At 33.6% G+C, this 25,418-nt stretch overlaps 1 protein-coding gene and 1 non-coding gene across 3 annotated transcripts in view; both read right to left on the minus strand.

Moving 5' to 3' along the window:
* Magi2 (membrane associated guanylate kinase, WW and PDZ domain containing 2) overlaps positions 1-25,418 on the minus strand; it is a 1,283,222-nt gene that overhangs the window by 1,181,707 nt on the left and 76,097 nt on the right. The window lies entirely within an intron of this gene.
* LOC143384000 (U6 spliceosomal RNA) lies at positions 3,704-3,806 on the minus strand. Its single transcript, XR_013089234.2, has one exon. It is a non-coding gene; the product is annotated as a U6 spliceosomal RNA (small nuclear RNA).

The raw sequence follows: 25,418 nt of genomic DNA on the forward strand, positions 1-25,418 counted from the left end.
GTGGTGTGTTACATATGGTAACTAGATATTTAGTTTTCTTGAGACACTGCTAAAATTCTCCCTCATTCTCTCAATTTTTGTTATTTGTATATTTCTAAGTTGTCAGGCATTTAAAATTTATGCTACATTTTTAATCTAATCCATGTGTTTACATCAGTTTTAGTTCTAATAAATAAATTAAATGCCTACCACCAATTGTTTTGCTACAGTTTTCTTTGTCATCCCTTGATTGGCTGAAGCTTAACCTTTGGTAGGTGACCAGTATTTCTTGAGTTGTGGCACATTCAATATTGTTTGTAGGCTTTATACTTAATGCACATGTCGGCTGGACATAAAGTCCTTGGATTACATTTTATTTCTTTAAGAATTTAACTGCTCCACTGACCACCAAGGGGAAATCCTGATGCTCTTTCTTCCTATAAGTAAGTTAGATTCTTTTACCTGATGGTTTAAGAGGTATTTTTAAAAAATGTATTATTAATTGACAAATAATAATTTTAATTTATGGATTTCAATATGATGTTCTAATCTATGTATCAGTGTAGAAAGATTCCATCTAGTTAATTAACATATACAATGTCTCACCAATTTGTTTTTGTTTGAAAAGGTTAAGAATTTATTGTTGTGTCAATTTTGACATATACAATTCATTATTATCTATCATTACCGTGCAGTACAATAGATCACTAAAACTTCTGCAGTTTAACTGAAACTTGGTACCCTTGACCAATATTTTCCCTTTTCCTTTCCTTCTTCCTCCCCACCAACTCTGCTTTCTGTGTCATTAAAAGCTAATGAATTTACTAGGATATGTCTTGAACACATATGTGGGTTGGGCATGTGTCAGAAGGATATGTCTAGTGTTGATTGGGTCAGTTTTCGATGATACACATTATATGATTTTAATAGATTGAGGTATGCTTTCCTGTTCATAACTTTTTTCTCAAGTTCTATTTTCAAATATTTGTTCTGTTCCATTGTTATTGTTTTTCTCTTTCAGGAATCCCAATTATGCATTTATAGGTTCTTCTTTGCCTGGTTTATACATTTATCACTGTTTCCCAAATCCTTATTTATCTTCCATTTTTATTTGACTTTCTTGCATCAGCTCATTTATAGCCTCTGTGGTCTTGCTGTATTTCAAAAAGTGTCTAATCTCATATCTGCTCCTTGCAATTCTCTTACAGTTCTGTGGTGGTTTGGGTTTGTCTCTACTTCATTGAATTCTGTCAGTTGACACTTCATTTCCTCCCACTGTCTCATTATCACTTTCTTGAGTTCTTACATTTATGATTCATGGTCTTCCTTCATAGAATTAAGAGCTTTATTAACATTTTAAATGCATAGTAAAACTTCAGTCACAACTTCGTATCTGTTCTGTAGCAACATTTTTTTCTCGTCTGTTGACAAGTTTATTGCTCTCTTTTACATTTTGTTCTAGTAGTATTTTTATAGCAATTGTCTGCCAGTTCATTTTTGTATTATTTGTCTATTGAAAGGGTTGATTTTTTCCTAGACAAACTTTTGTGCATAAATTCCCTATGTAAGTACGTGTATGATTAGAGAAGTAGAGGAATGTGTGTATGCATTCCAAAAATGTTCATTTACCTTATGTCTTATAGTGAGGACCAGCACCAGTCCTGGCTCAGAAGAAGCACAGTCATTTTGAATGTTATAGGATCTATTTCACAGTCACTTTTAGAAAATAAGAACCTATTAGTGAGGTAAATTTTATCAGTATCAGCTTAAAACTATGATAAAATTTATATTCAGTGCACCTAATGAAATGTGTCTCCAACTGCCAGCAATGACTCTGGTGAAAGATTCTTAAGTCTAGTGTTTCAGAGAAGGTAAATTTCAGTATATAGAACTTGTGTTTTAAGAACTGGGCTAAAAAATGCCACAGTACATTTAAGGTAAAAGAAAATTATTTTAATTTTCTCCTTGGACAGGAATATCCAATGGGAAATAAATGTGTTGGCATTAAATTGAACTGGATTTAATCCTGGTTCTAAGCATAAGATTGTGAAGAAATTACTGAGATTCTCTTAGCCTGTTTAAGTTATTCAGAAAAAAATGATGTTAGTAGTTGGCAGAATATCTGACTGATAAAGTTTAATGAATGTCAATTTTCTTTAAATGGATATTATTAGAATAATGAATTTGTTCATAATAGTTAATTTTTTTTAAAAAAAAATAGCTCTTATTCAAGAGGTGATACCTCTTTGAGTATTTGTTGGACAAGAAGATGGAAGAACACAAGTGAAGAACATTCTGGCTAATCCCTGAACCGAACCTCAGAAGCTGGTGTAAGAAAGACCCCAAATCTTACATTTTCTTGATGCAGAAAGGAAAAGGAAGTGACATTCTACCAGTGGAATATTTTTCTACAGTAGATAGGAGATGACTTATAAAAATTAATGCTCCTGGTTAAGGAGGCAGTGTGTAGTTATCTGTGGTGGCCAGGAGAGTTTATTTCAGGGGGTGGAAAGCTCTGCCACGGTGTTGTGGGTTAACCAAACCTCGAACCAGTTAAGGCCGCCCCTTGACATTTTAACAAATTGGAGATTCAAGAGGTTGAGCTCTTCAGTTGAATTTTCAATGGGTTAAACTGATGTGAACTTCCAATGGCTGCTTTAATTTCTTTTTCAATGTTTGAACAAACTTCTAGAAGCCTTAAATTATCTTGAAACTGGAGGGGGATCTCAATAGCTTTTTACACCCACCCTTATGTTATTTTGGCCCTAGGAGGCAAGGTTCTCCTCAGCTCCTGTCCAACTTATTCCCACTATCTGATTATTGAAACCATACTCCTTGGATTTATTTGCACCCTGCTTGGTTCATTCCTATTGCAATCGAGGCTGCTTCCAATGGGAACTCCATACACAGGGCATGCTTACCTGTGAGATTACTTCCTCTCTTGTTGCCATATGTCTTACTCACCTTATACATTTAAAGATGTTCCAAGGCAATATGATGGACATAATAATGAGCAAAAAATGTTAATTCTTCCAGTTAAACCATGAAAGAATTGAATCATCAGAAAGCAAAGGGCTTAGGTCGTGTTTTTCATTCTCTGCAGTATAACTCCCCTGTGCTAAAATAGAGTATTGTGCTCTCAACACTGTTAGCGCTTCAATAAACAAAATGACCATTGATACAAAATGCTTCTGTTAGAAACTGCAGTTGAAGACATGGTCTATTCTCTGCTCAAATATTCCTTATAAAAGAGCTAACAAAATGGATTTTATCTCTACATCAGTGCCAGAACATTTTTCTCTGTAGATTCACCTAGATATTTTTCTTCTATTACAATGAAAATGATGCAGCACATGAAATTCTATTCTGAGTTTCCAGGGAATCTAGAATCATATTCACTTCTCATCTACTTCTAATTAAGCTAACTCAGATACCAATATCATGGATTATTTTGCTTCTCTTGGGTACTGATTTATTTTATTTTATCTTCAAAATGGTCGTCTCTCAAAACTGTCAGGAGTAAGAGCTTTTTCAAACAAAATTTACAACTTTATTAAGGCATAATTGAAATATAGAAACCTGTTTATGTTTACTGCATACAATTTGATGAGCTGAATATACACACACATCCATGATTCTGTAATACAAATTGATATAATAAATGTATTCATCACCTCCAAAGATTTTTTTCATGTCCTTTTACATTTTTTGTCATAAAATGTATGAAAATATGGGATGCTTCATGAATTTGTATGTCATCCTTGAATAAGGGCCATAGTAATTTTTTCTGTATAATTTCAATTTTAGTATATACGCTACTGAAGTGAAGACTAGGAGGAAACATTTTGGATGATACGAGAAAAGAGTAATAAGACTATCAATGTACTCCACAGACATGTTTAGACTTGACATTTTGCTTGTAAGACGCTACATGAAAGAAAAACAAAACACTTATCTTTATTATTGACTTTCACTAGACCTGTTGATCTTTCTTTAAACCTGGCACTGGCCCCCAAGCTGCTGGATTATTCTTTTCAATTGGGACAGTAATATGTAGTCTGTTAAAGTTCCACTATGTCTCCCATCCCCAATCCTGCTCCCTATTGTTTATTGCTGATACTAGTTCCTTACATAGTGTTAGAAATTACCACCAATTTGCTTTTTCAGTTTTATTTTCAATAGATCACTTTAAAATGATTTATAGTGTAGTAAGAGCATGGATTATAAAGTCAAGTGAACTATCAGTCTATACAGACAAAGAACATAAAATATACTAAATTCTCATTCATCCATATATTTGCATAAATTTATAAAAATTACTGTTTGATTAACCTTATATAGAGATTGCATTTTAAGTGTATAGGCTCTTAGACATATCTGAGTGTTAACTTAGAATTAAATTAATACCACTGTCTGATTTTATAGATAAGGACACTAAAGTTTAAATGGAGTCGTTTCACAGGACGGATTCAGATCCCTGACACCCAACTTTATATGAGATAATGTGGCACTCTGTGAACTGGGAATTTAACAACTAACTGTGGGAGTACAATGAATTAAAGTGAAACAAAAATACACCCACTGTGTACTTCACTGATAAAAGAAAAAGCACAGTAAATCAATTCTAACTGTCAATAATGTCTGAGCATCTATATTTCTCTATGGATAACAAAGTAGAACACATTTGCTTCGAAGACACTTACAAGTTAGTTTTAGAGGAAGTCATAAACATGGGGAAAAAACCAGCAGTACTAATAGAAATTAGTTCAAGATTAGTTATAAGAACACGAGTGGTATAAGAATGAGACTCAGGAATAACCCATGCAGGGTGATGGTGTCAAGAAGAAATGGGATTTCAGTCAGGTTTATAGGATGCATAAGAGAAAGAGAATTTTCAGTAAGAAAACAGGCATAAGCAAACCCACAGAAATAAGAAAAAAAAAACTGCTGTGTTCTAAAAATGGTGATTAGCTGAATTTGATTGAAATATGGACTTGTACCCGTGAAGATTGTATGAATGACAGCTATGCTTTGGTAGTTAAAATATTCTAAATGTCGCTCTTAAGCATTTGGATTCTATCATGTAAGAAGAAGACAGTCACTAAGGGAGGGGCTAATATAAAAGAGATGTTTTTTTCTGGGATTTAGGTAGAGTATGTTAAAGAACAGGGGCTGGATTATGTCTTGATGTTAGCAGAGCCAATGAGGATGTGTTCTCTAATGGTAGAACTAGAGTACAAATGAAAAACCATTCCTTTTTCTGAGTCAAATTGCCTTTTTAAAAAAATTTCTCTGGATAACTAACAGATGAAAGATCTATAATGAATAGACAATATGCAAGATGACAACACTGTTCAGACCCATCTATCTACTGTATATTGTTATAGGTTGAATTGCATCCCCCATTCCCCCAAATTCATATGTTTAAGTCCTAATCCACAGTTCCTCATAATATGACCTTATTTGGAAATAGAATATTGAGGATGTAATCAGTTACAATGAGATTATACTGAGTATTCTGTGCCCCAGTCCAATCTGACTAGTGTACTTATTAGAAGGAGAAATGTGGACACAGATCTGTGCACAGTGTATGTATACAATGTAAGGTAAAGAAAGGGATCAGGGCAGGTGGATGGGGAGATGCATCTATAAATTGAAGGATGCCAAAGATTGAATGAATGCCACTGGAAGAAGCATGGGTCAGATTCTTTCTCAAGGCCTCTGAAAGAACAAGCCTTGCTGATACTTTGATCTTAGCCTTCTAGCTCCCAGAACTTAAAGATGTTTACAACACTCAATTTTCAACAGTCTGTTAAAGCAGCCCCAGCAAGGTAATACATGTGTTGGTACTGCAATCAATAATCTAAAAAGACACCAAGTCTTGAAGTTCCCATGTTCTCTTTAAAAAAATAATTCTAATTTGTTATATATGACAGCAGAATGCATTAAAATTCATATTACACATATGGAGCACAGTTTTTCATATCTCTGGTTGTATACAAAGTATATTCACACCATTTGTGTCTTCATACATGTACTTAGGGTAATGATGTCTATCACATTCTAGCATCTTTTTTACCCCCTTGCCTCCTCCCTTCCCCTCTCACCCCTTTGCCATATCTAGAGTTCATCTAATCCTCTCATGCTCCCCCTTCCAACCCCACTATGCATCAGTCTTTTTATATCAGAGAAAACATTTGGCATTAATTCTCTTGAGTCATGGAGGAAAAAAATTTCTTAACTGAAATTGCTAAGTTTAATAACTGAGAAATTTTCATAATTTTGGTTGTTAGATGTGTTCTACAAACCTAAGAGTTATGGGGGGAAAAGCATCTAAATTAAAAATAAACCTTCAAGACTCAATCAGTTCTTCATTCTAAAGATTCAGTGAGACAATAATGACAGAAATACCTTTTAAAATTATAGTCATAACTAGCATCTTAAGTATGCCAGACTGAGGATTTTTATTCATTTTGCATTGTTTATTCCTTAGTTAAGAAAATCATCCTTTATCCAAGATTTCCACTGTTACACAGAGTATTGATAATGTGGAGAAGTACTGAAAAATATAAAACTATTATCAAATGATTCGTCAATAGTTTTCATTATTAGAGTGCTCAGAAGTAAACTATTTCTACATTTTTCTCTCTTTCAAAATTATTGTTTTTTTAAAAAAAACTGGGGATTGAACCCAAGTAACTGAGCTGCACCTTCAACCTTATTTATTTATCTATTTATTATTATTATTTTGAGACAGACTTTCGATCTTTTGCTTAGGTACTTGCTAAGTTGCTGAGGCTGGCTTTGAATTTGAGATCTTCCTGCCTACCTAGTCACTGAGATGCCAAGTTTGGCCCAGCACACCTGGTGTGTTTTAAAATTATGCTTACATTTGACTAATCAGATTCAAAGGAAGACTAGACCTACTTTGGATGGAATGAACCAGGTCCAGGCCCTTTGATAGAACAGTAGTACTTACCAATGTGTTTTTTCTTAAATTGGCATTGTGCCCAAGTAAAAAAGCAAAATAACAAGTTCTTTTTTATTTCCTTAGAAGAGTATTTCCCTCAAAGCACTTCCTAATTATATTTCCAATCTCATTAGGAGATCACATATTAATCAAGTAGCTTAATTTTTTCCCAATTGTCCCTGAAAATACTCATATAATTTCATATGAACATTTTACCTCTTAGAGAAATCAGTCTAGTTTGAGATTATTTTCAAAGTATCAGATTTTAGGTGATCATACTTTACCACAAAATTTCCCTTCACTATTTCAGCTTCTCAGGAGGCAAAGCCTTTTTATTCTATTTTCTCCTGATCAGTATTTTACTGCCTCCCTGATAAAGCATCAACCCTTTACCAGGCACTAAGGTCCTCTTGCAACTCACACCCGGACTCTCTCCATTTTTCCCATCTGCTAATCCTCTAAATAAATTCTATGCTTCAGTAGTAAACTCAGCATAGGGTCTGCTGAGCCCTCTCACTTGGGGGCTTTTGCTTCTCCTTCAGTTTGCTATTGTTGGAGTTCTTTCCATTGCTACACCCAGAATCCCATGTTAGCCCTCTCCTCACATCTTGCCTGGTCTCCTGAGACAGAAATGATCTCTTTGTGTTCTTTGACCTACCAATTCACAGAAATGCATACTGGCTTGCAAGAACATTGTGCAAGAGTTTTCCTTGATAAATAGTATGGCTCATGGAATCCACATTTGTGAGTGTAACACAAATATGCTATTATGGTAGACTTTATGTGAGCACAGAAAACCCAACTGTCTTTAACATCTCGTGTCACTGCTTCTCAGATTCCCTGTTAATATTGTCATTTCTTTGTGGCCATGATCCCATTAATTCTTGACCTCAACAATTTTCACCTTTTTCATGTTAAGTTGAAAACTTCTTCACCTATATATTTTTCATGCCCTAACATGACTTAAACCATGTTTTATTTTACAAAGAACATGTTCCATAAACATTTTCTGGTTTAAATAATGAATAACTAAATGTCCTTCTATCATGTAAACATCTCACAGAAAAATAAACAGCATATTAGAAGAAAACAAAAGATCTGACCCCACTGTCAAATTTATTATGATATTCAATTCTTTGTTATTATTAAATTATTGAATACATGATCATTACCCCCTGCTCAATCTTGCCTTAATTAGTAAACTTCTGTTTTACCACATCCAATGGTTGTTATTGGGTGAACTTTCCCTCTTCACTTTTGACACACTGTGAGTCCCCATCTCAAGGAATTTGTCTCTCCAGCTTAATTGACATTGAAGGATCAATTTCTCATCTTAGTTTACATTGCGCATGGATCACCCACCCCCAAAAGCTCTCTTGTTCTCTTTATCTGGCACCTTATCCTTGAGCCCCATTGCAGCAATAGGCTTCAGTTTGGAAAGAGCTTTTTCCTTAACTTCAACATATTAAAGTTGAGGAGATTCCTCAGTGCTATACTCTATTCATTTCTTTGATAGACTTCAACTAAAAAGTCTAAGAAACAAAAAAAATAAAAATAAGATCACAAATAAAGTTTGAATATAGTTTTTAATTTGTGAATATTTCATTTATATCTTTGCATCTATAGACATATATCATTACTAAGAAAAACTAGAATTGTATCTGAGAAAAAAATCTTAAGTAAAATTATTAGTGCTTAGGAAAATTATTTAAGAGACTGATGACAACTTAACATCAGTATACATCATATTCTCATGAAAATAAATTACCCTTGGAAATTATTAGGGGAAACTTGCACTGTAAAATTAGATTAAAAACAATGCTACTTGAGCCAGGTGTGGTGGCACCTGCCTATAATCCCAGTATCTCTGGAGGCTGAGGCAGGAGGATCAGAAGTTTAAAGCCAGCCTTAGCAATGGTGAGGCACTAAGAACTCAGTGAGACCCTGTCTCTAAATAAAATACAAAATTAGGGCTGGGGATGTGGCTCAGTGGCTGAGTGCCCCTGACTTCAATCCCCAGTACCACCTCCTCCACAAAAAAGCATGCTAGTTGGTAAATTGTGTAGTCTCCAGAAAAATATAATGCCAATGATATTAAGATGGTGCACTTGATAAAATACAAATAAGCAAATAAGATACAATCTTACTAATAAAATAAGCATTTTTGCAATCTTAATGGTGCTTAATTAAGAGATTACTTACATTTTCTTAAAATGTTTTATTTTTTCACCTCAAAGCAAAATGTTATCATCTAAGCAATTTTGCACCCACTGTTTTAATGTATTACAGTTCTTCTAGATTAATTATACAAATAAAAGAAATTACAATGGCTTTTGAAAGTAAAATTAACTGTATCTTGATGTTATTTAACATAATTAGAAAATGGTAAAAGCAAGAGACCATTTAGTGAGTATACATATTCTGACATTGTCTCAACTCGATTGTATTTATTAACCAAACTGTTCAAAGTGATTAAATAATTTTAGCTTGTATTGGAACCTAAGCAACTAGAACAAAAAATAGAAGTAGTTGCAATGTCTTTGAAAGTCAAGGTCTAGTTTATCCATTTCAGTATCTCCAGCAATTAGCATGTTGCCTTGTTGTATAGTAAATGCTTAGTAATCTCTGAAGAAGTCCAGAAACTATCTTCATGTTTATGCAATTCAAAAAGACTAGTTTTCTGCTTTTCTTCTTACCATCAGAGAAAAATAACTTTTCAGAAAGATTTTAGCATTCATCATTTACAGCCACTTTGATTTTTATATCTATGTCGCTCATTACATTTTTTCCAGAGAAACAAAATATTTTTAATCTATTGTGAAAACAGAGTTTTATCATTTTTGAAACTTTAACAAACAAATATACGTGCATTAATCATTGTGCTCTCTTCTTTTTTAGAACAAAATGTTCAATGCAGAGGAAGCCAACGAATTTGAGACAACAGGAAAGAGTAACAACTCTCTTCCACATCATTAATTTTGACAAATATTCAAGGAGTCTTAAATTCCTAAGCTCAAAAAAAAGACATCTTTCATATTTAAGTTATTTACCATCATTTCTCATTCACCGTTTTCTATATAATATTTTATTTGTACATAAAAGAGTCTATCCTTAAATGGACTTTTATGGACTTATGCAATGTAACAAAATGCTCATAATTTGTTGATTGATTCTTGTTATCAATATCCATACAAATTTACAATTAGATGATACTATTTCTCAGATTACAGAGGAATCTTAGGGATTTATAAAATGATACAAATAATTTCTCAGGATAGCATCAGCATGCATTACCTTGTGAATGCTGTATTTGCTTGGAAACACAACAGCAGATTAGACATTGGGAAAACTGGATTCTGTATCTGTCTTGTTTTATAACCCTGGCCAATTTATTCTACTTCTTAGATCTAGTTTCCAACTGAGAAAAAGTAGGGATTAAGTGTGATTACCTCTGCATAACTTTCTATTAAAATTAATTGTAGGGCTGAGGTTGTGGCTCAGTGGTAGAGTGCTTGCCTCACATATGTGAGTCACTGGGTTCAATTCTCAGCACCACATATAAATAAATGAATAAAATAAAGGTCCATCAACACTAAAAAATATTTTTAAAAAATTAATTGTAGTAATAATAGGCAGCACTTACTGTATGCCAAGTCCTGATTACTTAATCCTCATAACACATTATGGCTATGTAGTAGCAGCTATTATTACCATTATTTTGTGTATAAAGAATCTTTGCTCAGATAGGTTGAATAATTTGTGCAAGGACATGTGGCTTAAAGCTTCTAGTCCTAGATACCGAACTCAAGCATCATTGATCTACAGTCTGTGCTACTATGGCAATATCCTACTGTTCCTTTGCATGAACAGTATGACATTAATTGAAAGTTTTATTCTTTCCTCCTTGGTGTTTAGGAAAACTACATGAGCTTTAGAGCCAATAACCTGGACATCTTATTCAACTCTATCATTTGTCTGCTCTGGTATTGGGCTACCCTTTCTCATAGTCTCTTTCCTCATCTGTGAAATGAGAATACTCATCTACCACCCAGGGCTGTTTCAGGAGGGTTAAGACTAAAAGGGCAAATTCATCACAGTTCCAGTCATACAACAGGTATAGAAGAAAGTTGTTCCCCTCCCTCAGGTTTAAGTTGCCAAATCTGATTCCAAGGTTGAATATGAAATAAAGATCATGTAATAGGCATTTTGGGGGATTTACATTCCTCTTAGCTCAAATGAGACTTAAAATGAGACCATTGCAGAAATGTGGGGGGTCACGAATGAGAACAATCTTCATTCTCTGAAGCTTAAAGGTAGGAGTTCCAAGCAATTTGTTCAGTTCAATATTTACATGAATCCCAGGGACATGCATATAGTAAAATAATGATACAACAATTTGTAAGTATCTTAATCTTTTTCGCCCATAACCTCACACATTCTATACCTTTTACATGAGTCCTTATAAACAGAATTTATTTTAGTTTTTCAAGGATATTATAGGAACACAGAATTTAATATACTTGCTATGATAAAAGAACAAAATTTCTGCAAGAAAACAAATGGAGTTTTTTTAATTAAACATGAAAAAATGGAAGAAAGGAAGAAAGGAAAGGAGGGAAGGAGAAAGAGAGAGACTGAAATAAAGAAGGAACAAAAGAAAAATGAAAATAGAATGAACTTTTCACATTCATCTTCCTCTGATTTTTTTTTAGTAACAAAAGGCTTATACAAATATTTAAAAGATGGGTTGAATGAAAAATAAATTTTGAGTAGGATTAATTTTGAGGGAGATTCCAGGGTATGGATTTAAGTTATTTTTCCTATTAAAATTTTGAATTCAGATAAGAATAACATTTCTTTGTTTTTCTATTGAGTTCTGAATACTTTGCTCTGTTAGTGAGAAATTACTGTCAGATATTTCAGTATTTAGAAAATGTTCCTGAGAAAAAAATTTTTAGAAATAAGGAAAATTTGTGCTCCTTTTCATAGTCAACTATACAGAATAAATGTGCAAACCAAGTTTTAAATGTTTATTAAGAAAATTTATAGATATTAATTATTTTTATTTAACGGAACACACTTTTATTAAGTAACTTTTATTATAGAATAATTTCATAGAATTACATAAGACTTGAAAATATAGTAATAAAAATGGAAAAAATATTATACTCCATTATAAAAACTCAATTGTTAGAATGAATAGTTAATGTTAAAGAAGTATCTGACTTTATGTGTGTGTAGTGTGTTGGGGGGGGGCATCTGATATTTTAAGATATTGTAGATTTGACGAATTCACTCTAAATTGAAGAAACTAGAATTTACAGCCAATCAAAGTATTATAGGTGGCTCTGCTTTGTCTTATCATACATCTATTAAAAATTACTTACAGTTAAAATTCTGTTCATAAACTTCAATTTTTTTTATGGTATGATGTGAGACAATATAGCAGAATTTCACCATTAGTGAATTCAATTTTCCATTTGCTAGTTTGCAGGGACTTCCTCAACGAAAATAAAGCTTGAGAGGAAAATTGAATAATTTATTTAATATTTTATCCATGCATGAAAAAGTATAAAAGTGCAGTTTTTCTAAGCATAATTCCCTAACTACTATAGATGAGTTATTGTAGCTTGTCAGATGTATCATTTTAGGTTGAAATAGATTTTTTAATTAAAATGATTAAAACATCAAATTAAGCTTTGGTATTGTGAAAATGTACACAATTATCATAATTCATGGAATATTTCCAAATTTTAAAAGCACTTCAGTGTAAAAGACGGACACTTTCTATGGGACACAGATCATTCTGTGCTGTGCAGAATTCACATAAACCAAAGTACTCAAGGATTGACATATACCTTAAATCTTTCTCCTGTGGCTTCAATATTTTAAAGTGCCAGGCACTGTGGTGAGTGATTAAAAATGTCAACTCTTTTACTATTCTTAGTAATACAAACTTGTGTGGTCATGGTATATGGGAGTAGATCAACGCTATTAATCTATTTATACAAATCAAAACCTCAGTAATTAGTAATGCCTTTATTGAAATGCAGTCCCCCTTTTCAGGAATGTTGCCTACTTTCTCTGTAGCTCTAGGGGCTATAAGATAATTCACATATAAATTAAAGATGGAATAAATGCATATACTGCTAGAGAATAAATGAAGCATCACTATCTCTTTAGTGAAAAACACATTTAGCAACTCTTCATGCTTACAGGACAACTAAAAATAAACTTCGGATTTTCATAAACTCCTCACAAAGCTTAGAACGTCATTTATGCAAAGTTAGACATGGGTGATTGAAGCATGCACAAACAGCTTTGTTGCCTCATTTGGGGAAAATCTTAATTGAGTGATAATTTTGGAAATGGTGGTCAATCAAGCAGAAATCAGAAATCATGTTGAAAACATTCTCTCTATTGGTAGACTCCCAAATGAAGCTTCATAAAATTCTAGCTTTCTTAAAACTGCTACAGAGTCTTCACAGACTGGTATCAAGGTCTCTTCGAGGTCATCTAGCCCAGGATCCCAGAGAATTCAGAAATCTCTTTAATAAGGAGATTCCAAGCCTCTGCATATGTATGTTTAGGAGGCACTGGGTTGGGGGAGTTGGACCTGATAGCCTGGCTGTTCCAACCCTGCTCATATAGGGAGCTCTGTTCCCATAGCCCTATTACTATAGAACTAATCTAGACATCAGATAATATATGATAGACTTTAAAGAAACATTATTTGCTAAGAATAATCATTAGTAATTATTAGTCTCAAGTCCAAGAGAACATTATTCCAGCAGATAAGGTTGAGAGTAAAATTAAAATGTTTAGATTCAAGGGAAATTCTACTTAGAGAGTCCAATTTAAAAGGTATAAGCTCCACCAAGAGCAACACAGAGTAGCTGCACTTTAAATTTTAAAGAGTTCTAGAATTGGGAGCTGAATCCTGCAAACTGTATAATAATGCCAACTAAGTAATTTTGTTAAGTCCATCCAGTGTGCCAGGATTAGTATTTAGGATGCTTAGCACTTTTATAATATTTTAACTTATTTCATTCTCCCATGCATCCTACAAAGTAGGTTCTATTAATAACTCCATTCTAAAGGGAAGGAAATGGATACTCAGAAGCTTGGAATGTGTTCTAAGTGAAAGGAACAGCAAAAATAACAGGAGAGGAAGAAACAGGAAAATTAAGAACAAACATTTCAGGTATAAGTATTTTCTTCACTTCTGTGTTCTGTAAGCCACCAATTTTATGGTTTATTTTTTAGTAGTATTTGAAGTACATATTTTAAATTGTCTCCATATTTAAAGAAACAAGCTTATTGTTATTGGCCAGAACACACAGTCAAAACTCACTATCAGAGTGACAGAGCAGTGTTACTACTTTGTCCAGGCTTGAATCAGTGGCTTCATTGAAAGACAGCCAAGATGGCTGTGGGATATTCAAAAAATGTGTTTGTCACTTCCACAACTTTTCTGTTTTTCCCCAACTAGACATCTTTCTCTTTCTCTATCTCTGTTTTAAATCAAACAGCCACTTTTGTGCTTATCAAAATCCTGGCTTTTAATATCAATTTGTGTACAAATTAAAGTTCCATAACAAAAAAAAAAAAAACAATTGTCAGATATAAAAACATTTTAAGACATGGTTCAAGAGTTAATTTCCTTTTTTTGAAATACATTAATTAACATATTTAAGATGTACATATTCTGATTGTTATAAATAAAATATTCCTTATTTATATGATCATCCCTGTTTAGAAGCATATGTCTACTTAAAAATTAAATTATTTGTAGAAGGTGATATTGCAGAGGATATCTGTTAGTCAGCTTTTTTGTCGCTGTGACCAAAATACCTGACAAGAATAATTTTAGAGGAGGACAAATTTATTTTGGGCTTACAATTTCGGAGGTTTCAGTCCATGGTTGGCAGACTTCATTACTCTGGCCTGGGTGAGGCAAGCATGATGGCAGATGAAAGGTGACAGAAATCTGCTTACCTCATGGATGCATGAAGCACAGAGAGAAAGGGGAGGGACTCAGAAAAGATAAGCCCTTCTAATGCATGCCCCAGAAACATTACTACATTGGCTGACACAGGAACTTCTGGGGGACACCTCATATCCAACCTGTAACAGTGTCCAGAGGAATTATCAAAGATAAAAATGTTCATGTACATATGTACGGTGTATATCTTGATCAAAAGGTATAATTTTTTTATTGTTCTTGCATTTAGACAATAGTATCCAAAGTAGTTATTAAAATATTATGTGAAATATGTTGTTTGAGCATGGCTTTAATTCACAAAATTAGAGGACATGGAGTATCTATAAAATTAAAATATTATATGCAATAACGATTCAGTTGGAATTTAGCAACAACCATTAGATTAGAATGATTTTCTGTTGAACCTGTATTTTAGAATTCCTACAGAATAAACTGCTATGTTACAAATCTCTCGACCCTGACAATAATCTGTCAGCAATCAGGACTAAGAAGAGTATCGAAGCAACTATCTGCAGGAAGTTGTTATTACTGCAGTGTTTTCTTTGTAACAATTCAAACATTAAGAAAAACTGAAAAGTATTCTGAAATGAGAACAAAGCAAAGCATCCAAAATGCCTCCTATTCACAGAATCGATTAATTTTCCAAAAAGGCAGGTTGTTCTCAGAATGTTCTCAAGCTTCAAAGCCTTTTATGTTGTATTGACCCTTAAAAGAAGAAAATAAGCACATTCAAGATTAAGTGATACTATCTTAAACGCTTTCTGAAGTATAGAAAACCCTGATGCTCATTGAAACTGACAGAAGGAAAGGGATAAGACAGTTAAAGTAGTCTTTTATTTCTACATTGAAAGAATTAGAATGCATCATTTTGTTTAAGAAAACCATGTTATGACCCACAGCATTACTGAATACAGGGCTGAATGAAAAACATATCTCTGTGGGATTTTGTTATGGGGTTTCATTCTATTAAAGAGATTACTCTTTAAATCAGTAAGTAACAGTCATTCTCTCAGACCCAAATTAAGGAAAGAATAGTCTTACAAATTGCACTTTTTCCTATCCACCAAAAAGAAATACCCATGTTTAAATGCGCAACTCTATCTACAACTTTCATTTAAGTCTACAGATGATCTCAGTGGATATTAAAAAATAAAGCCTAAGGTCGCTTCTCTCATTTGTACATTCTTTGAATATTGGAAATCTGACAGTCAAGCTTGTTTAACGATTCAAACAGTATAAAGTAGCCAGAAGCTGTAATCTCTACAGATTACTAGAGAATAACCCAAAGGACTCGAAAGTCAAAGCACAGCTAAAGAGTCAAAGCACCAACACTGTGTCTCATTAGGCTTGTTGACAATGTACCCTGGGAGACATGACTTTATCTTCAAAGTGACACCAGGCAAGTTTTGCTCACTGAACCAGGCATCATATGCAGAGTTCACAGCAGAGTTAGCTCCCAGCTCAGAAACAGCATTTAGATGCTGCCTGCAATGATGATGATGACCCTCACAAAGTTGTTTCCATATCAAGGAAACAATTTATTCCATCTGAAAATAAAAAATAAGTTCTATCACTTTAATGTTTTCTCTTAAGACTGCCCTTGCATTATTTTAAACTAAATTTAAATAAATTCAAGCAAGCACTCAGGTTTTTAGTGAATTATCAGGATAGTTAAACACAGAAATTAAGAAAAGTTGGAAAGGATCTACGGCAAATATCGAGTCATGTTCTTCTATCGCTGTTCAAAAAAGGTATCTACAACCAAAAACAATCTCTAGGATGTGGGACTCTCAATTCAAAAGCCTAAGTGAGAATTTAGCACAATCCCTTCCATTTCCATTTACTAGCTTTGAAATATTGGAAAAAATATATATAAAAGTATATCTAATGATGTCTTCTGTGTCTACCACATACTCTATATGACTAAATATGAATGTGTACATGAAAATGCTTATAAACCAAAAAATACAAATAAAATTATTAACCTAGATCTCATATGTAATTATTTATTTATTTCATATGGAGTCAATTCTGTTTTGCTCAGAACCTTGATTTATATTACAGTAGGTCAGCCTGAAAATATGCTGCAGTGTTTGAAATTAATGCATTCATATTAAAAGAAGTGCATTATTAATTTAAGCCACTAGACCTCTATGTGAAAAAAAAATATTCATAAAAACAACCTTCTACCATTATAGTTGTAATGGTCTTCCATTTTCTCTCACCTACCACTGTACCTACCACACCGATATTCACACCAGGTATGGAAAACCAAGTTCACTGAGCACTTGGATCTAGCAAGGAGTTGTTTAATGTTACATATTTACAAAAGAATAAGATTTTTTGTTGTTGAATTCCATTTTCAGCCAAACCAATTACAGTCTTTTGACATAAATTTTACATTTATAATAATTCACGAATGTTCTTTGCTTTCTCTAAAGAATTCTGATCTGTGCTAGGCAATCAAATATATCAATCCTTATATTTAAGGGAGCGAGAGTACTACCCTTCTGGAACAAAGGAGAAGTGATATATTAGTGGTCTGTAAATAGAAGGTTACAAAGGACCTAATCAAAGGACTTACTAGGGTACAGAGGCTAAAAGGGAAGACGAAACCCAGCAATGGAAAATGGCCTTAGTGTAGGAAATTTCTTTGTCCTCAGGGGCCTGAGGATCTCCTTACCTGCCCAGACATCAGGACAGTAGATGAGGTTAGGGAAAGCTCTGGTTAGGATGTCTCCACACCCCTTCATCTTATAATAAGTACCTGGAAGCCTGGAGGAATCCTCATTTAATCCCTCAGTCAGCAATAGCAAGAGTGAGTGAGAATCTCAGTGGCATTAGATAAATAGAGTAGACCATAATAATACCAGGAAGATTGAAGTGTGAACACACACAGTAAAAAAGTAGGTCAAGACATATGTCTAAGAACTAAACAGGTTGATTTCTTGAAAAAAAAATAAAGGGACCCCAAAATAAAGGGTCTGCTAACACAACAAATAAAATACTCAGGATAGGTTGAAAATGTCCTACATACCAAAAGTCAAGAATCTCATACCTTGACTGAAAGACAATCAACTTGGGGTTAACTCTGATATGAATCAGTTGTTCAAATAATCTGACGAGGATTTTAAAGCAGCATCACAAAATTATATATATAAAGTTTTCCTTCATTTGTTTAAAGATAATTTTGTATATATATACAATATATATATATATATATATATATATATGTATATATATATACATACACACACACACAAAGAATTTATGCAAAAGTATCAGTGTTATGTATTGAACTGAAAAATAAAAAAAATAAATAAAAGTTTCTGGATGGACTTATTAGTAAAATGGAGGTAAGAGAGAATAGAATTATAGAAATTGAGGACAGAATGGGAATTTATGAAACTTGAACAAAACTTGAAAAATCTTTGGGCACAGGAATTCTTAGAATTGCCACCAAATGCACATTTATTTATTGATCCTCAAGGAAATTAGAAACTTTTGCTCTGTGAAAGCCCATACAAAAAGAACAAAAAGACAAGCTAGAGACTTTGAGGAAATATTTGAAAACCACACGTCTAACTGAAGACTAGTAAAACTGCTCTCAAGACAAATCAGTGAAAGCAAGTTAATAAGAAAATGCACAAGTTGTTAATATCCATTTCAACAGAAACGACAGACATTTGGCAAATAAACACATAAAAAAGATGTTCAACGTCATTAACTATCCTGGGATATGCAAATTTAAACCACAGTGAGCTATCACTGCACACCTATCAGAATAACCAAAATCAAAAATAATAACAACACCAAATGGTTAGGAGGTTAGATTATATGTATGTACTTAATGCATTATCTGGCACATCCGAAGGGATGTAGAATGTATAGTATGTTTGGAAAACAGCTTGGCAGTTTGTTATAAAAGTAAACATGAACTTCCATACAAAGCAGAATTCATATTCTTAGATGTTTATTACAGAGGAATAATTAATATATATTTTTCTAAAATGAAAATGAAATATTTGAAGTGAGTATTCATAGTAGCTTTACTTTTAATAATGCCAAACAGGAATCAGCTTATACATCCTTCAATAGGTGAGTGGTTAAGTTGCTTCTGAACCTTTATCAAATATCAGTTGAAAATACTTATGGATTCTAATTCTAGACTATTTCTATCCTACTGCCCATGTGTCTATCCCTTTGACCCCATTACATAGTCATGGTTACTATAGCTACACAGCAAACTTCAATAGATGAGTATACACAAACCACAGGAACTGTTCAGCAATAAAAAAAAAAAAGAAGAAGAAGAAAGAAAAAAAGGAAAAAGAAATCAAGTAGCAAAATACTGATATGTGCAACAATTTAGTTGGCTTTCCAGGGAATCGTGATGATGAAGAAAGACAATTCCAAAATAGTACATGCTAAATCATTCCCTTTAAGTAACATTTTTGAAATGACATGAGTTTAGAAGAGTGAATTAGTGGTTGGATTAATAGAGAGTAGAGACAGGTGGAAGGAGGGCTGGAGGTAGTTGTGTGATCATAATAGGGAAACAGGAGAGATCCTTGCATTGTTTTAAATGTCCAATATCTTGCCTGCACTAATGGATAAGAAGTGTACTTATGTGATAAAATCATATAGTGTATGATACACACAGAGCAACAGACACCAAGGAATCAAACTGGAAAATCTGCATCAATATTAGTATCTGGTTGTAATATTATACTATGTTTTCTTTTTACAAAATATTATCATTAAGGAAAACTTGATAAAATGAATAAGACATCTCTATATTATTTTTTACAACTGCATGTGAATATATAATTATCTCAATAAATATTTCAATTTAAAAAATGACTAAATTCTATATTCATTATTGATGACCTTTTCTGTCAAACAACCAGTGAAATAGAATTTCTTCACAGGATGCATTATGATGTTGGGTAAAACACACTTACCTCAGTAATTGATTCCTGGAATACATATTTTTTTCACATACAAAGTAATCTTTATATTAATGATGACAATTCATAAAATTGCAATTTAAATGTTTCCTGTCAACTTACAAAAATTACTTTTTGAGGTGACTCAGATTAACAGGGATAATGAAAGAATTTTTTCATTCTAAACACAGATGAACTTAATTTAAACATAGCCTTCTAGGAAGGCCCACAGTAAAACATTGAAAATTAGCTGATCCTGGTAATTCAAGAAGGCTATAGACCAAAACCCTTCTCCTTCAACTTATCCACCCTTTGCAAGAACTTTAACATGTGGAGCTGCATGAACAGTGCCGCTGATGACATCTTAAAAGAACGGACCATGAACATACTAATACATAATATAATATTTAACTATGTGTTATTGACTAATTCCTCTGGAGAACTAAACTACTGATATTAATCAGTGGGAAGTTCTATTCAGGGAAAGAATCTTCATGCATTATCTATATTGCTTATTTATTGTATTGTCTTGTATAATCAGATAATTCTAAACAAACTTGTGTGATTTAAGAGATTGTAGAAACAGAGTTGACCAGAAAAAATGTAATAGAGAGTTCATGTACAAAGGACTCTTGGCATCAGAAATGTCGGGGATCAAAGAAGAATTTTTTTCATCAATGTCACTTCTGTGATTTGGGCTCAGTCAACATATCTAAACCTCAGTTACTTCACTCAAAAAATGGGAAGTGCAACAGTATTAACTTTCTAAGATAGAAAATAAGTTAGATTATATGTGTGTGCTTAATGTATTATCTGGCACAAAATATGCTCAATTAAATATTTTTACCACTTTGATTCACAGGGTTTTCAAAAAGTTGGGTTTTTTGCAATACTTGAATGATGAACAGTGATTCTAACTAGTTCTTGAAAATCATGTAAGCCAAGACACAGTTGGATAGACTTGAGATATTTTGCCCAAGAAGTTCATTATTACTGTAGTGAATACACCCATGACTGGTTAGTCCCCATCAGAATTCAGATCTGGTTGTGACAACAAGGATAAATAGAGCTCAAAAGTCCCAAAGGAGTGAATCATCACCATGTCTTAATCCAAGCTTGTCCTTCCTAGTGGAATTTACAATGAACTGGTAGCCAGATACAAAAGCATTCCTGAAACTCTGTAAATCATAATGGGCCCTTAAAAGATGACTGAATAATAAGTGGTGTTTAGACCAGTATAAATAAAGCCTTAGAGTAATATTATTTGTATCTTCATCAAATGTTGAGGGGCTCAGTTGCACCAAGAAAATCATGGAGTAAAATAGGTGGTCATGGATTACCAGAAACTCTCATGAAAATTTCAGACTTTCCCTTGTCATGAATTGTCTGAGGTCTAAATCAACTATATCTAGATTTCATAAATGTAGAAGTATCTTAAAGAAAACACAAGACCTGATAAGAATAGTGAGAATGAAGTTACTTTTTGAGTCCCATCTGGATTATTCTACACTAAATTAACAAGATCCAGCTGCTGCACCTTTATTAATCCACCTCATCTTTCTAGTGTAAACCTCACTGTGTGTGCGTTTGTGTGTGTGTTTGTGTGTATGTGTGTGTGTGTGTGCGTGTGTGTGTGTGTGTGTGTAACTACTCAATGCAGAGCAAAGGGAAGCTGAAAGTGACCTTTTGTCTCTGTCACAATGGTTCTGAGAATAACACTTGAAATTCACAGGGAAGTTTTTGACAGTATTGGGGGCAGTGGGGCAGGAATGCACAAGTCCGGTTAGGACAGTTGAGAGAGATGAGAACAAAAAGAGAGAGGGAGAAAGGAGAGAATGGGAGGGGAGATGGGGGTGAGTAGGTAGGTAGTAGTTTCCTTTACTTTTTTGATCAGTTTTAAATTGAATACTGTACTGTGTAAATCAGTGTAGATTCTAATGGTGTCAGCTGATCAGAAAGGCATCCAGAGGAAGTTCCATTGTGGGAAATATCCCCTTTTATAAGGAACTAGGCAGAGCTAGGGAATGAAATATTAAAATAAACCTCAGAAAAGCATGGAACCAGATAAGAAATACAGATTTCTTTAATAGCCAGAGTGAATTCCAACCCATTTGCTTATCCTCATGTCAGGCTAAAGGAGGAGCTTGGTTGTCCTGGGAACTTAGTAGCTTTCAGAGTTCTTTTTGTCTTTCAGATACTTTATTGTGATTAGTCAAATTTTTTTTTTTTTTTTTTTTTTTTTGTCACTGTGACCAAAAGACCTGATAAGAATAATTTTAGAGGAGGAAAAGTCTATTTGGGACTCGCAGTTTCAGAGGTATCAGTCCATAGATGGCCAGTTCCATTACTCTGGGCCTAAGATGAGAAAAAATATCATGGTGGAAGTGTGTGGTAGAGGAAAGCAGATCAGGACACCACAATCAGGAAGGTGAGGGAAGGAGGAGGGAGGAGAAGGAAAGAGAAAGAGAGAAGGTGGGGCACCAGAGCGGTCAGTGCACCACTCTACTTTCCAGGGGTAAAATATATTCCCCAAAGACACATTCCCAATAACCCACCTCCACCAGCCACACACACCCTACCGGCTGAGAGTTACCACCCAGATAATCCCTACTGGGGGATAAGTGCACTGATTATATTAAGTAAGGCTCTCCTAACCCAACCATTTTACCTCTAAACTTTCTTGTATTATCTCACACATGAGCTTCTGTGAGACACCTAACATCTGAAAAATAACAATCTCCACAGATATATTAAGGACTTACACCATAGACATTTATAAGGTTATATTTTTTATATTATTATTTTTATTTCTCATTTTTGACAGCTTAGTTTCCCTTTTACATTATGGAAATATTCTGATTCTTATAGTAAAGCTACCTCAGCAATGCATAAAAAAATTTTCATTGCTCTAATGTCTGCTAGTTTTTAATTACTAATTCAGTTTCCTTCTGTATAATCAAATTACTAATTGAATTTACCTACTATCTGTATCTTTAGAGTTTTTGTTTCTATATGGCCTTTCTCTAAGATAATAAATCTTTATTATTACTCAGTATTTTTGTAGGAAAAATATTCCATTTTTATTATTATTTTTTAAAGGATCTTATTTAACCCTATTATTTATAACTTACTTTCATTTTTATATTTTCTACTGTATTAATTCTTTATCATCCTATTTTCAGACATCTCTATTTTCATTCTATTTTTACTTTATCTTTTTGTTTATTTTATTTTGGATGCTGCCAACGTGATCACTGCTTTTTTTTTTCAATTTTTAATGTTTTGGGTTTTTTTATTTTATTTTGGGGGGGTTGGTACTGGGGATTCAAGTTAGGGGCACTCAACTACTGAGACACATCCTCAGCCTTATTTTGTATTTTATTTAGAGAAAGGGTCTCACTGAGTTGCTCTGCACCTCACTTTGCTGAGGCTGGCTTGGAACTCACAATCCTTCTTCAGCCTGCAGAGATGCTGGGATTATAGGTGTGAGCCACAGCACCCAGCTTAATTTTTAATGTTTTTATTTTCAGATATATTCTGTTTTCCTTATGTATCTTCTATTTTACTCACATTTTTAATCCTCTATCATTTCTCTTTTTCCTCCTTTTCTGATTGTGCTTTGCCTTTTTATTTGTTTCCCCTGGAGTTAGTAGAGTCTCTGGAAGATTACACTTAATAGCACTCTTCCCTACCAGGTGCCTCAGCGGCCACTGGCTCCCTAGGTGGATCTCTCAGAACAGTTCCTCCCAGGACATATTCAGAAGACACTGATTTGGAGCATAGTCTCATTCCTCTGCAGATTGATCAAGTCCTTTACAATGAAAGTGGATATTATTTTTCTAGGACAAAAATGTCTTAAGACTAATTTATTTCAGATGACTGAGAGGACATCATTCCCACTTATCCCTGAATTTAAAGAGAGCTGCTAGACTCTTTGAATGTCTCTTTTAAAAAGTCCATTAGTCACCTAAGCCACAAAATTGAAGGTTCCACCCTATCATCACAATCTTTGTAATCAGTGTGAAGGTCTACCTTTGAAAGAAAAGATTTTATTAACATCACTATTGGTCAAAATATAAGAGGAAAGCATTCACATGTGAACTGAATTTATCCCTCCACCCCAATAGCAAATTTTAGTCAGATATATTTCTAGGTCTCTTTTAGGAAGAAATAGGAACCATTTCTAAGAATCTCTACTGTAAAACATAGCTCCTACACTTCAGAAGAAGGATTTTATAGTAGGCTTTAGATAAATACCTCAAACTCAGAAAATAACTTCTTGTGAAGTCCCTGTGGGTAAAGATGAAAGCAGTGCTTCTTAAAGTGTTTGACGATTCTTCTGCATGGACCTAATCCTTCCTACTTTATTCCATTTTCACAGTCTGTTCTGCTAGCACTTATTTCTCATTTTTACAAAGCATCACCTCTGATGAAACAACACAGCTTAGTCTGGAATCTCCAACTGGAGAACACACATGATTCAATCAATTCAGAGAGATGGAAAGCTTTTCCATTTTTAACTATATTCCAAGTCCAGGCAATAAGTCTGGCTGAAATTGATATGAAAATCTATTGTAGAGCATGCAGAGAGGCTGCCATGTTGGTCCCAGGATAAATGAGACAGCAGCAGGTGTAGAAAATGGTGTTTATTTGATCCTGATCCCAAATCTATTTTCAAAGGATTGTACAAGTACAACTACAAGATAAAATGGGGGAATTTCTAAGCTATGATAAAGGGTGAGATATTTCTATTTTTTAAGTGTGACACGTGGAATAAGTTATACACAAACACACCATACATGTGTATGTTTCTTTTCAGCATTTTTAAAGTTGAGAAGAGTATTAAGACATCACTCATTTACTAGAACTGATAGTTGATCACAGTTGTTTGGTTTGTAAATAGATATAAGAAAAAAAATCATAGGTGAATTTCGAGTTTTTCTTTATCCCCAGCCTCACTTGCCTCCCCAGCCCAAGAGGTAAATTCTATTAAAAAAAAATTAGTGTGTCAAACCAAACTGTATTTTGTATCTCTTTATATTTACCCATTATATCTATTCCTCTGCAGGTATAGTTAAGCTTTTATTTTCTTAAATAATATGTGTATTAATATGCATTATTTTTACTGGCAATCATAATGTGATTAGACAGAGATAGATGTGTTATAAGTTGCACTGACTGCTAAGTTTGTTATGTATAATTCATGTGTTTAGCCTTTGTGTTTTGACAAGAATCCATGAACACCATATCCTATATATTTCCAAATAGAGACTGGACAGTACACAAAAATTAAAAACACCTGTTTGACCTTTTACCAGTAGTGCTTGCTCATACCTGCAAGCAGTGGAAACCTTACACCAGTAGGTGATCTTGTTACATTTTACTAAGGCACAATGAGACATCTGCACTTTGTATAAACTCATGAAAGCTTGAAACTCTAGCATGCCACTTTAGGAAGATTTAATTTATCTTAGTCCATTTATACATATAATAAATATGCACATCTTACTCATTT

Source organism: Callospermophilus lateralis, chromosome 1 (genome assembly GCF_048772815.1).
Source record: "Callospermophilus lateralis isolate mCalLat2 chromosome 1, mCalLat2.hap1, whole genome shotgun sequence".
Taxonomy (NCBI): domain Eukaryota; kingdom Metazoa; phylum Chordata; class Mammalia; order Rodentia; family Sciuridae; genus Callospermophilus; species Callospermophilus lateralis.